A 13,061-nucleotide genomic window follows, 5' to 3' on the forward strand; every position below is an offset into this window, starting at 1 on the left:
GTCACTGATTGGGACTCCTGACAACATCCACTGTACTGCTTCCGTTCGAAGAATGTAAACCTTTAAAGTGAGGAGGAAAAAGAAAAGAACAGCAGGCTACCTCCTGTTAAGCGGGAGCTACATGTTTCATAGTCGCTGTCGTCACATAGTCACTGCGAGTGTCGGCTAATAACGCTATCCTGTACACTGTACTTGAAAGATTGAAAGCCCCGCAGGTCGCAAGGCATACTGGGACATCTTTCGAAGTCGGTTACTGATTTATTCGGTAAGCTTATACAATATTCGCCGAGCCATTTGACTATATTGCCTTGATGATGCTCGTACCTTTTGTTCGGCATCGTACCTATATTAGTGAATCACTTTGTCGGCCCACAGTAATGCGGAGACTACTGACAGTATTGGTACTGCTTGCTATCCTTCAAAATGTCCTACTGGCGGAGCCCGGAACCGAACAAGACCCCGCTCCAAAAACGGCAAGGACCAGTGAGTAAGACTATATACAGCACTTCAGTGTCGTAGTCTATTTTTTAGTTCATACAACAGTTTGTAGTAACATGTTGTAACGTGTCACACCTTTAAGAAAACAAAGGACATATGAAAGTATCAAATCTGAAGTACTGCTCCATTTGCTATCAACGAAGGAAAAAAAAAATAGCGGCCGACAAACGAGAGAGGCATTGTCTTTGTATACATCGTAATGCACACATCCGATACGAACTGCAGGAGCTATCACCCTGTACAAAAAATATCGTGTCATTTTAGAGCCGTTCGATTTCTTCCCGCCGTAGAAGTATACCGCCGACATTTCCATTGTACCTGAGAACCATGTTCGTTCTGCTCTTCATGTGAATAGAGTCCCTTATCCTATGCATAACATTTTTATATGTCAGATAACCAAGGGGCAATTAAGAAGATACAAGAAATCATCAGAAGGGCCAGGGAACACAATGAATTTGACGACGAAATAGAAGGAGATGACTTGTACGCCGCGTGGAAGAATATGCAACCGGTATAACCGTGGTGTTCTTGCACAGTGGAATATCCTGAAACCACATGTATTCGAAACCGAATAAACTCCGAAAAACCGACAGTGTGACCTGCTGTCTGCCCCCATGCCTCTATAGCAGCTGTTTAAACGTCTGAAACGCGAAAGCAGACCGGCCACGTCAGGATAAAGATCGCAATTGCTTCATGGCCATCCCGTGATAAATGTTCAGAATTCTGATTCGACATAGCCCCTATTGCATCTACCACCGACACAGCCAAACACAGAAGTCAAAGAGAGCCTCGGTATTTCTTGTACCATACCCTTACCCTGTACCTTACCCTGTACCATACCCTTCCGTCAGAGGCAAGATATCGTCGGCCAATATTGACAGCAACGCGTTTCCAGAATGTTCCACAGGCTAAGCCCCCGCAAGATATGTATTTCTCAAATCTCCGAAGCGACACTACCCCCCCAACCGTACTCATATTTACACAGCAGGTTCTGATGGTTGCAGTCGCACGTCTCCAACAAAGGCCTTACCAAGACGTATATATGCGGCCCTTTTAACCCTTTTCTCCCTTGCCGCTATGTCTTGGACAGAATTGCTTCGACCCCTGACCCGGTGACGCCAACAAAGCGTACCTTTGACCGGGCGAATCGTATAGAGGCAAATAGAAGGGTCAAACAGCGCGTGCCGTTGCTTTTCTTGGACGCTATCTCTTGTGGAACACATCAAAGGGGTTCCTGCGCGGACACAGCCAAGGCATGGATCAAAATCTGTTATCGCCGTCGAGCTAGGACAATGGGGTACGCTAAGGCCCGGTCGTGGACCATTGTCCAGGACGGGACCTGTTGTGCTGGACCTTGAAGGGAGAACTAGGAGTTTGGACAAAAAGAGGACGCCGAACATTGTTTGGGGATGGACGTAGGGTGGGCGTTCTTCGGTATACTTCAATGCAGTCCCGCTGACGTGGGTGCGTTTGCTAAAGACGCGCCACCCAGCGATAAAGGCTTTTTGTGTCAATGGAATGGCTTCTTCCGCTCGCCTGGTGGAAGCTGTGATTCGTAACGAGCATTATCATCAAGGAGGATCTCTGTGGGATTGAAAGGATGGGACCAAGTCTGGAGGAGTGACGCAAAAAAAGGTTAAGTTTGGTGGGACGTCTGTTTGGGAAGGTCATAATGGGACATCTGCCGTTTTTCTGCGACAGGGGGCGTGAAAGTCGCATAGAAAGTGTGCGTGTAAGACGGGGTGAGATCAAGAAGGGGGTGTCCGATGGGGTACAGCGTGTCGGGCTGAAAGTGTGGATTTATGGGCCGAGAAAATAATCCGTGGAAGAATTTAAAACAAAAAGGCGTTGCGCAAAACGAGTGTATAGGTTGGAGTCGATTTACTGTCATTTAGTTAATGTACCCATCAAAGCAATCTGGTTCACGTCAAACACAGAAGAGTAAACAGCAAGGCCAAATATCTTTTACAACAGATGTAGACGTGCCTGTTGCAAGCAACAATCAAGTGAAATTGGTGGGTTTACCAATCAGGCGGGACAGGTAAGAAGCAAATGCAGGGGTACAATTCGAATAGACGGGGATGACTAGAATAGACCTAATAGGGGTGTTGAAAAAACGCGGTCTTGTTACCGTCGGGACGCTCCGGGAATTCAAAGCGTAATCTGCTGACGCACGTAAAATAATAGAGCAATAGCTTTATAGGGTCAACTACCAACGTCGAGAGTCATGTAGGTCCGTCAGTGACAGTTGTGGAAAGAGAAGAGGAAAGGAAGGATGAAGTTACAATAGCAGTGAAACAAGCGCGTGCGCCCGAAGACCAGGATCGGAAGATGGACCATGAAGCTTTGCAGAACATCCAGAGATGCAGTCAATTTTTTTATCGCTCCTCTATTCAGCACCCTTCCAACGACCCCACACGGCAGACACAACAGTTAGCATGCAGCAGTCAGGTTATTTCATCCTTCGCACGATTGACTATTAGGTCAATAAACTTCTACCCAAACAATCGTAGCGTGTGCATATCCGTCAATACACGCGTTCGCCTTTCAAGCAGAACGGATATGTGGGTACACGGGCACTGTACGGGGACAATGTATCATTCCCAACTGTCATCTGTCAATTCAAAAAGGTCGTTTCACCCAATCATCTTCCAAGGTGAAGAAGGGCCAAGAAAGTATCACCTGCTTTAATATTATGCAATGCGTTCATGTACGACTGCCATGCACGTGCATGTACGGGTAATAGAAATGGGCAGGTGGCGCACTTTGTTGGAAACATGATTATCTGTGGCACGCACGTGTGGGGTGTTGAGATCGAAAGTTCAGTGACTTACATCAGCATGCCAGGTGCTGTAAGCAGGATGAGTTGATTGACTAAATCCCTTGATAACTCTCGAAAGGAGTGCCGGGAAGCAAACTGTTATGGCTCATATGCTGATTTAGCGCGAGAGACGGTCACGAGGATTTCGGTGGATCATGGAGTCACCGAATCGAATTCGTCGTCGAGTACTCCGGCGACCGATTTAAAGGTGTCACTGTGTGTTGGCGTAACTAAACTGTACCAACACTCCTACACCCGGTATGTAACGTGATAATGATATTAGCACAGTGGTAATTGATAAAATTCCGCTGTTCTGCTTCTGCTCGTGAACGTCTTGTCGCCCTTCTTTTTCGCGGTTTTATCCTTCTTTGTTTGTAAAGCCCAGAGCGTGTTTGCCCAACTGAGCAGCATTGCATCTGCTAGGATTTTGTTAAAGCTTAGTCGTATAATTCATGCGAATTACATCACATGGCATCACATGTATGCAGCACAGATCAGGTACCCACGTTGTTCCAATAGGGGTGAAGACAACACGAATCACCAGGTGTTTCCTGCAGGGGACTTTGTCAACACGCTGAGCGGCTTACTTGAGTACGGGAAGCGCTGAGTACTACTTTAGATGTACCCGCTGTGCATTTTTGCATTTTCAAAATAAGTCTGACGTGGATCCGAAGTGAGGAACAGCGAAAAAAGCAGCGTGGGCTCATCCGGGATTTGAACCCGGGACCTCTCGCACCCTAAGCGAGAATCATACCCCTAGACCAACGAGCCGCTGTGGACGTGACCAACGTGGCCAAACTGAAAAACGGCTATTGCTCTTGCTATTAGTGACTCTTGATTTGATTTGATTGTGAGTTTAATGGTTTAGTGCCTCTACATGCTGTCACCCCCCTCTACGACATTTTATTCGTTGGCACGTCGAGGCTCGTGTTGTGTTTATATGTTGTGTGTTTCGGCCGTTGCTCTCCATCAGTTTATTCACAGTGTCATATCAGTCTCGCACAGCCTCTGAACATTGAAGCAGTCTTGGGTAATAACTAAGTTACGTTAACTTGTAACTGTAACTAGCTACTTTTATGGGTAACTAGTTACATTTACAGAGAAGTAGCTTTTAACTGTAACTAGTTACTATTTCTGTGAATGTAACTGCAAAATGTAACCAGTTACTCCAATAAATGTCGTTCCTTTTTTACCCTACCTTACCCTACTTCCCCCTAACAGTGTCTTCCTTCCTTTGATCCGTAATCGGTATGTGCCCCGTGCCTTGGGCTCTTGACCAAGCAGGGAATTCCCGCTTTGTGGACAGAAATTAGTTGACGTTAGTGACCCTCAACGGTCGAAGTGAGTCATATGTGAGTAATAGTGTCACTGCCCTTGCACGGGATCCTGCCTCCTGTGGATATGGACAAGGGAATGATTATGCATAAAGGGATGCGTGGCTAATCCTGCTCCGGTTGCTGCTATCATAAGGCTTCCGTGGCCGCTCTATGAAGCAACCTTCGAGTTTTTATCATGGAAGGACGAGAATAATTTAATTGTAAAGTGCAAGCTATGGAATAAGACGTACTCGGCAACAGGACGTCAATTTCAAATCTGAGAAAGCATCTTGAGGCGAGTTCCTTGTTCTTGTGTATGTCTCTCTCTCTCTCTCTACACGCTACGAAACGCGTGCGTGTCACCGTGCTCTTCTTTTTCACCGCGACCCGTCAGGTCGCATGCACATGTATTTTTTCGTGTGGAATAACCGCGTATTAACTTATACTGCTTCTGGTTCAGTGCAAGACAACTTTTATCGTACTTCAGTAAATGTAAATAAATGTACGTTTTGAACAATTGTATCACCCTCTCATGGTCATTTTTATAAAAAGTAACTGTAATGTAACTAAGTTACTTTCTCTCAGTAACTGTAACTAGTTACTCGACCAAGAAAGTAACTATAACTAACTTAGTTGCTATTTTTGACAGATAAACTGTAACTGTAACTCAGTTACTTTTTAGAAGTAACTTACCCAAGACTGCATTGAAGCAACTTGTCAACGAAGATGTTTTGAGCGATCAGAAATAATATCATTCTGGGCACAGTGCCACGAAACGATGTCACCTCACTATCGTGTTCATCAGTCCCCCTGGGTGCATTCGAGAACGTGCAAATGACACCAGGTCAAGGGGAATGAACAAGGTACAGCTCCCAGAGTGTAAACAATGACTTCACTCACGTGCCTTTCTAGTGCTGCCGAGAGTCACACTGTTGTAGGCTGATGGGCTTTGGTGGTGAAGTGGTGGTGCCCGAAGTTTATACCACGAGCTGAAACAGTAAATATGAGGATATATAAAGGAAGAAGTAGTCCATGCCAGTGCGGTGTAGAAGGCCTACCTTTAATTATGAGATCTACTGACCGACCAAATCCCTAAAAATTTTTAACATGCTGTGCGGGTACCTAGGTTAAATATTTTTGGTCGTGCAATGATGACACTTGTGAAGGAGGGAATCATGACCCTTCTGGATGTCGCTGAGATAAGATGACTGACCTTCTCACCTTACCAGTCGTGGCAACAAAGGTATTTGCATTGCAACCGGAGACAAGTAAATACGTAAGAAATTGAACTGAAAAGAAAAACAATTTCTTAACACTACATTGACGCGTAAACCAAATAATGCTGACGTAATATGTATGTTTTTCTGAATATAAGATAGAAGATACTGTGTGTCATAGGTAGGATGTGCATAATATACTTTCTGTATCCATCCTTAAACAGCAAACAATGCCACAAAACTGCATAATTTACGGAGGCATCACTGTACGGTTGCTGTCACCTTATCAGAGCACGTAAGAGGGTTTCTTATCTACAGGTAGACACGCGATAGCACCGTGTATAGAGTAATCAACACACTAAATTACTAGCTTCTGGGCACACAGAAGGACGACACGAACAGACTTTTACACATTATGGAGTTCATCCACCAGCTAGCCTGCAGCTAAGTATGCCATTTGGTTAGCAGAGCTTATCTTTCGAAATCTAGGGAGTATCCGTTTCTCCCACTTTTTTTTTTTTTTACCTCGTTGATTCGTGCTAACAATATCTGAGTCTCCTCCTGGCGAAGGTTCTCGAAAGTACAAAAAGAGCATAAAACTATAATAGTAAAAACGTAAAGAAAAGAAAACTGGGCTCGTCCGGGATTTGAACCCGGGACCTCTCGCACCCTAAGCGAGAATCATACCCCTAGACCAACGAGCCACGAAAACACCGATGCGAAAAAAGGATGATAACGGAGCATGAAGGCTTTATACGCCAGCGTACTGCAAGCAGTCAGAAGCAGATGATAAACCGGTTTGCGCAGTTTGCCGTCCATAAAATGATGAGCAATGGATGCGCAGCAGAGTCATCTTTTCAAATAAACTCCACGGGATGGCGCTCGCCTCGCTAGCTCCGTCGCTGCCGGCCCTTTCAAGTAATGAGACGCAAAGCTGTCTGTGGGTCCTTCGAAAGGACTCCTTTACCATGTTATGCTTTGAATATCGGGAACGCTTGATCTTCAAAGAGGTTTAGATGATCCCCAATCGGAAAGTACCTCATCTCAGCTCATTTGTTCGCGTATGGGCGCGAGCAATGCACGCGCACACAGGGATTTTTCCCCTGTATTCACTCCAACCAACCAAGTTTTGACAAAACCGTGTGGAATATATAAGTAGAGTTCCGCGCTTTCAGTTTTTATTGTTGGAGGGGGCATTCGGTGTATTTTTTCTGCGTTTATTTATTTTTCAGGAAATCGGAGTTTTTCGGCGATTTTTCCGGCTGGCACATATGGTTAGCCTGCGAATATAAATCGCAACGCAATTTCAAAACTGCGCGTCCCAGCGCAGCCTTAAAACCAAAAATCAATACAAAGATTAACCCCTGTAAGATATCACAAGACAGGAACACTTTATTGCTCCACAGCGAAGTAGTGGTGCCTGATTCGTTAAAAGAAGAGACGTTTTTTTTTTCGTAATATTTAACGTGTGCAGCGATTAATGCCCCTAATCTTTCCTCGGATTGGAATTCGGTGTTTGTCGGCTAAAAACGAATGGTAAAAAAAAGAAAATCGGTGTATGTTTTCGGCGCTTTTTTGTTTACCGAAAACGCAGCACCCTAAGCATAAGGCACCGTTTTCAAAGAGGCCCTCCCCTGTCGAGTGAGACAGGAACGACTCCTCCTTCGGCAGCCTTGGAGAAGATGCTCCGAAGACAGTGAAAGTTGACCCAGATACGCCGGAGGAAAACAGCTGCCCATGTTTTGATGGATACCGGACGAGGAAAAGTTTCTCGTCCTTCCGATGTAATCGCAGGTTGCTCGCTCCTTCGGAATTAGGCACGGCACTAAAACGAGGCACGCGCGATTCCCTCGACACATCATTTTTGCTTCTTTCGTTAATCTTTGTCCACACAGAAGATCCATGGCCTCGTTTCTCTCTGCTTTTACACATATACTGTTGACCCTACAACGTCGTAAATCGTGTTCAAATATGTGGATCAAGTTCGGGGTTATGGCTGGGATAACGTTGGCGAGCATTCCACGTTAATAGGCTCCACAGCAATAAACGCGATTTTTTGTGCGCGTCGGTATACATCTGTGTGGCATTCTTCCGTCACCTTTAAACGGTGAACATTTGTTTCGAAGGGAAGATACAGAGAAATGGTAACTGAACTAGTGAGCCTACCTTACGTACATCGTGAAACTCTTAGTCATCGTGACTTAGACCATTAGGTGTGTGTAATATCGAGCAATACTCGTAATATCGGGCACCCTGATACCGGGCACAACATGTATCCATAATAATTATCAGCAGAAGAAACGTTTTCCAGGTGAAGTGGCCCCCCACCCCCACCCTTTCTCTCTCTCTCTCTCTGCTCTGGCAACACCTCATGAGTTCGTGAACCAGAGTTGTCCTACGCGTGCTGCGTACTCCTATCACGAGGTAGACATGCGAGAGAAATAGGAATATACTCAAACGTAACACTGAGAATATACACTGCTGAGATAAAGCAAACAAGAACAAAAAATCAACGATGAAAGATGAAAGTCGCTGAAAAGGTTAGCCAGCTGTAGGGATCGAATCTATGTTGTTCCAGCCTCAGAACATCAGTTTCTCTCTTGAAGAACAAAAAAGTCCACCTTCCCAGCTCTTCAGGTCAAAAGATGGATATACATAAGGCTTAGATAAGGCTGCTACAAGACAGTGCTGATGCAAGCGAGTTGGTTACCGTCAAGGGGACAACATGGTGGGAACACAGACAAGCCCCGTCGTGTGCGCTGTGCCGACTTGTGTTTGTTCCGCGCCACGTTGTCCTTTCTCAGTGATGCTGGTTACTGCTCAGTGGCGTTACCGCTTCTGACAGGCACCCCGGTGTTCCGTAAACTTTTATCCCAAGCTGTACCGCTGCAGTTAGCACCTTCCTTGTATCCCCTATTGGCTATCGCCCTGGAAAACTGCAGCGTCTCAGTGGTGGTATTCTCGGACCGGTCAGGCCAAGTTGCTGAGCCTAGTCACGGCGGTTATTCGTTTTCGCCGAAGGCACGAAAAATTTATCGGCGAACAGTTTTTCGGCTGTTTTCGGTACATACCGAGTACCGGAAACCCTAGTAATTAGCAACTTTCGAAAAATGAGCATTCGTTGCAGTCACAGTTTTTCACAACATAAATACAATTTTTCGCAAAAAAATAAAAAAGATCGCGAACCGAGCACCTGCTCAGGTATACTACGTATCTTCCTCGGCATTTTTTTTTTTTTTTTTTCGGCTATTCTCCCAAAGCCGCATTCCTCGTGCGCTACCTTTTGCCGGGCGTTTTCTTTTTTCGCCTCAGCTATATGACGTTAGGATGGGCACGTTGGGAGGTCAGTGGCGTTGTTGTTGGCTGAATAAAAACTTGTTCCGCTAGAAGCGGTGGCTGTGGGTCACTGGCATCAAACGACGATGAAAGGAGGTTTGCGATGCGAGCGAACCAACGGGACGAGTTATATACATTATGCCACACACTACACAGGCACCCCCCTCCCCCCAACACTCTCTTTCTCTCTCTCCGCTCATCATCGTCCGTCGTACAGGTGATCTACATCCAATTGGAGTGGCAGTGAGCACTTCTTGAAAACAAGCTATAATGCTTTGGAAGCAGTGTGTTTACCAGTTTCTGTAACATTCATCAACTTCTTCGTGTAAATACGGTTTAAAAAAAAATAAAGTTCCATACATTAGATAGCTTTAGTACAGTGTAGCATCTACGTGTACGTGCCTTAGGATTTAGCGCATGCGCAGTGTAAACTCGCTATTTGGTTGCACACGCGGTGATATTGCGACACGATGACTATAACTCAAGCCGCGTGAGGGCGGGGGGCTGATCCTATATGCACGGTGTGCACGGGAGCAAGCACATATCACTGTAGCAATCCAAGCAAAAAAAAATGAACATGCGCTACAAGTGTGCGCTACAGAGCCATACGCTACACGAGCTGGCGGTACTAGCGCTACGTTCTTCCGCTGCCTTCTCAGGGACAACTCAAAATTGAAAAAATAAAATAAATAAATACAAACTTTGGGGCTTCGAGTCAAGCTGGAGTTTACAGCACCAATTTTCTAATGCAGCAGTGCACAGCTTCTATTTGATTTTATTTTTTTACAGATGTATGCAAAATGGGTATTTGTCTACAGACTTCAAAAACTTCTCTTGAAAGCCATGTAAATTAGTTCACATCTGTATTGCAGAGAGCCGTCCAATTTTCCTCCCTGTGTGTCGCAGAGCCCAGATACAGAATAAACGTGTTCGTGATTCTCTCCACCTGACAAGACTCAGAAAGGCACAGCCACTCCGTTGTAGAATACAGAACCGGGAGCGATCGGACCGGATACGACCTTCACTTTCTGCTGGCGTTGGTAGGAAGGGGGTCAATGTCTCGGATGCAATGCTCAAGCAGCCAACCAGAGCGACGGTGTAACAACCCCACGAACGCTTCTCATTGGTTCATCCGAGACGGTTACCGCTGCGTCAAAAAAAGACAGGAAGAAAGCGAAAGAAAGGAGACCGGGAATCAACTGACCAGTATATGCTCGCCGTCGCTTACTAAATTTTTTTGCTGTCTCTTTAAAATGTAGGGTCATTAGAGTGGCAGTCCAGTGCGTGACTTCTGTAGGCATCCAGCATCGTGTGCATGTAGATACACATTCTGCATGCGCGTCTCCAACGGCGTGTAGCTGCGCAGAGAGCGAGAGTGAGAGGCAAATAATGATTACGGTCTAGGTTGCGCACGTGCATTGTAGAAAACGTGTTTTTGCGTAGCTGTCATAAAGAAATTGATAAATAGAAGCACGAAAAGGAAGATAAAGATATCTGTTTCACATGCAGCATATCGTGTCTTACATTCTCTTAGTTGATGACAATACATCGTGTCTTTTATCTTGATGCCAATATACACACACACTCTCTTTCTCTCTTTGATTGCGCGCCATTTAAAACGGTCCCGCGAAGATTTTTTTTCCCTAAAAATCGACACAGAAATGAAGCTGACTCACCTCCCGTGTGAATCTCCCATATTATTATTATTATTATTATCATCATCATTATTATTTTGTGGTCAAAGCGAAGATGATAATATTCCAAGGTCGTGCCGAAGACTGGGAGGTGGTGGGTTCGAAACCTACCACCGGTTGTGCTGTCTCAGGTTTTCCCTGGGCTTTGCGGCAGACCTTCCAGACGAATGTCGGCAAAGTTCCCCCTGAAGTCGGCCCAGGACGCACACTAACCCCCCCCTTGTCTCTCAATCCTTCCTGCGCTCCTCTCTCCATCTGTCCACGTCTGTACACCGCTAATGGCCATAGCTGCTTCGCGGCTTTAACACTGTCCTCTTCGTTGTAGGTGTTACAGGCTCTGTTGTAGGTATATACTAGTTGGGACAACTATCATCGCTGTGGCAGGTCTGTCAGCGACCTAACCGTGAAAGTCATACGCTGCACTGCCGTGTTTATTTTCGACTGATTCCGTTACCAGTTAAGTTACAGTGCAAAAAATATAACAAAGTTACTAACCAAGTAATGCGCACATGAATGCGGACATGTCCCCATACGGATTGGGGGGGCGGGATTTATTGGCAGAAAGAAAGAAAAAGAAGAAAAAAGGAGGAAAAGGTCAGCCATGCAGTCGATGGGGACATCCGTATTCCCCCATATACATCGTCCCCGCCTACAGCTTGCGATGCTTTTTAGACCAGAGTCGAACAAAAGGAACTTGGAACTTACCCGAAGTTGGCAAGTTGAAAAAGTTGGCCAAAAAAAGGAACCAGTTCCCCTAGAAGTTACTGGGAGTTCAAAAGAAACGAGTTCAGTTAAAAGTTATCGAAAACAATAGCTTCGTTAAAGTAACACGTTACCCCCACCCGTCATACGCAATGTAGGGAACCCTTATCGCGGTATGTTTCACGATCTTTGTTTTGTATTTCTTTTTTGCATTCTTTTCTTCCTTCATGTGTTCGGACTTCGGAGCTAGTTCCAAGCCAAAGAAAAAAAAAAAAAGAGGGAAAACGAAAAGAAGAAGGAGAAAAAACACAAAGATTGTGAAACATACCGCGAAAAGGGTTTGCCTGAATGTGACGTATTTCTGTGACGTATTTCTGTGACGTCTGAGGGCGGAGATATCGACGTCTCGCTTCTTTGCAGATTACTTAGGTGTAGCGCGCGCTGTAATTACTTTTGTGCTTCATCAGTGTTTCGAAGGCATCATGTGGAGATCAGGCTTTAATATCGAAATTGCAATGTGCTCCTTAAAGTCAATAATTAAAAAAAATTGAAAATACCTCCGTAAATTCGTCCCTTGATTAAGAAAAAATACGGGTTTCTTGGAGCAGCCCCGTCGACTAATCCAATGACAAAACTAAAAGGCTTTTATGAGGATTTGAGAATTAACTATACATTAATGGGTTGTTAGCCGTTATATTCGATTATATTCAATAAGTTACTTCCACAAAACAACAAACTTTTCTTCTCCATTCCAGACTTGTCCTCGGTGACCAGTGCTTATATAATGTGCCGAGCACCCTTGGGACAAACTGTGACCATTCTTCTAGTGAATGACTTGTGTGTGTTGACATCAAAGTGGAAGGACAAACTCTCTCTCAAGGACAAACTGTCTTGTTCAGGAAAAAAAATATTGGCCAATATTTTATTTTAACACATACGTGCGCGTATTGTCATGAAGTATTGAGGAAAACTGCCTCACTACATTATTTAGCGGAAACTGCTGTCATGAATATTATGTCTCCGCTGACGAGTTGAAGCCAGACGACATTTTTGAACATACCTTTAGGACACTTCGGGGATGAGGTCCGTCAAAAGTAGTAATGCAATGGAAAATATAAAGCTGGCGTCAACATCGAAGAATAATTGAACCTCTGTATGCAATAAGGGGATAGGTCGAAAAACCGCGAGAAAACGTCGAGTGAAGTATTTGGTAATGTTATTCCAGCTGGGTTTCCTCGAATAGCGCAAATTCAAAATGTGTAACATGTATGTATGTGTCTACTCTTCATGCATATCATGTTAACGTCGTTTTCGGGTGTGTGACTTAGCAGCAATTGAACAAAACATATCCCCTTTTTCAATATAACATCGCACGCACTGGGTTTTCGTGCAGAAAAAAGAAAGTTTTCACGAGTCAGACTTTGATGGAGACGCCAGGTAGGCGAAGTCACTTTTGTGCAGTGGAGCAGCCATATAG

The 13,061-nt window shown here is 45.0% G+C and overlaps 1 long non-coding RNA gene and 2 other non-coding genes across 3 annotated transcripts; 1 reads left to right on the top strand and 2 right to left on the bottom strand.

Moving 5' to 3' along the window:
• On the top strand, positions 1 to 1,090 carry LOC135396203 (uncharacterized). The gene is made up of 3 exons (XR_010423353.1): positions 1 to 265; positions 376 to 483; positions 891 to 1,090. It is a non-coding gene; the product is annotated as an uncharacterized LOC135396203 (long non-coding RNA).
• A 2,928-nt stretch (positions 1,091 to 4,018) lies between these two features.
• Positions 4,019 to 4,090, bottom strand: Trnap-agg (transfer RNA proline (anticodon AGG)). Its single transcript has one exon. It is a non-coding gene; the product is annotated as a tRNA-Pro (tRNA).
• Positions 4,091 to 6,484: 2,394 nt separating this feature from the next.
• Positions 6,485 to 6,556, bottom strand: Trnap-agg (transfer RNA proline (anticodon AGG)). The gene has a single exon. It is a non-coding gene; the product is annotated as a tRNA-Pro (tRNA).
• Positions 6,557 to 13,061: the final 6,505 nt, after the last annotated feature.

Source organism: Ornithodoros turicata, chromosome 5, assembly GCF_037126465.1.
Source record: "Ornithodoros turicata isolate Travis chromosome 5, ASM3712646v1, whole genome shotgun sequence".
NCBI lineage: Eukaryota > Metazoa > Arthropoda > Arachnida > Ixodida > Argasidae > Ornithodoros > Ornithodoros turicata.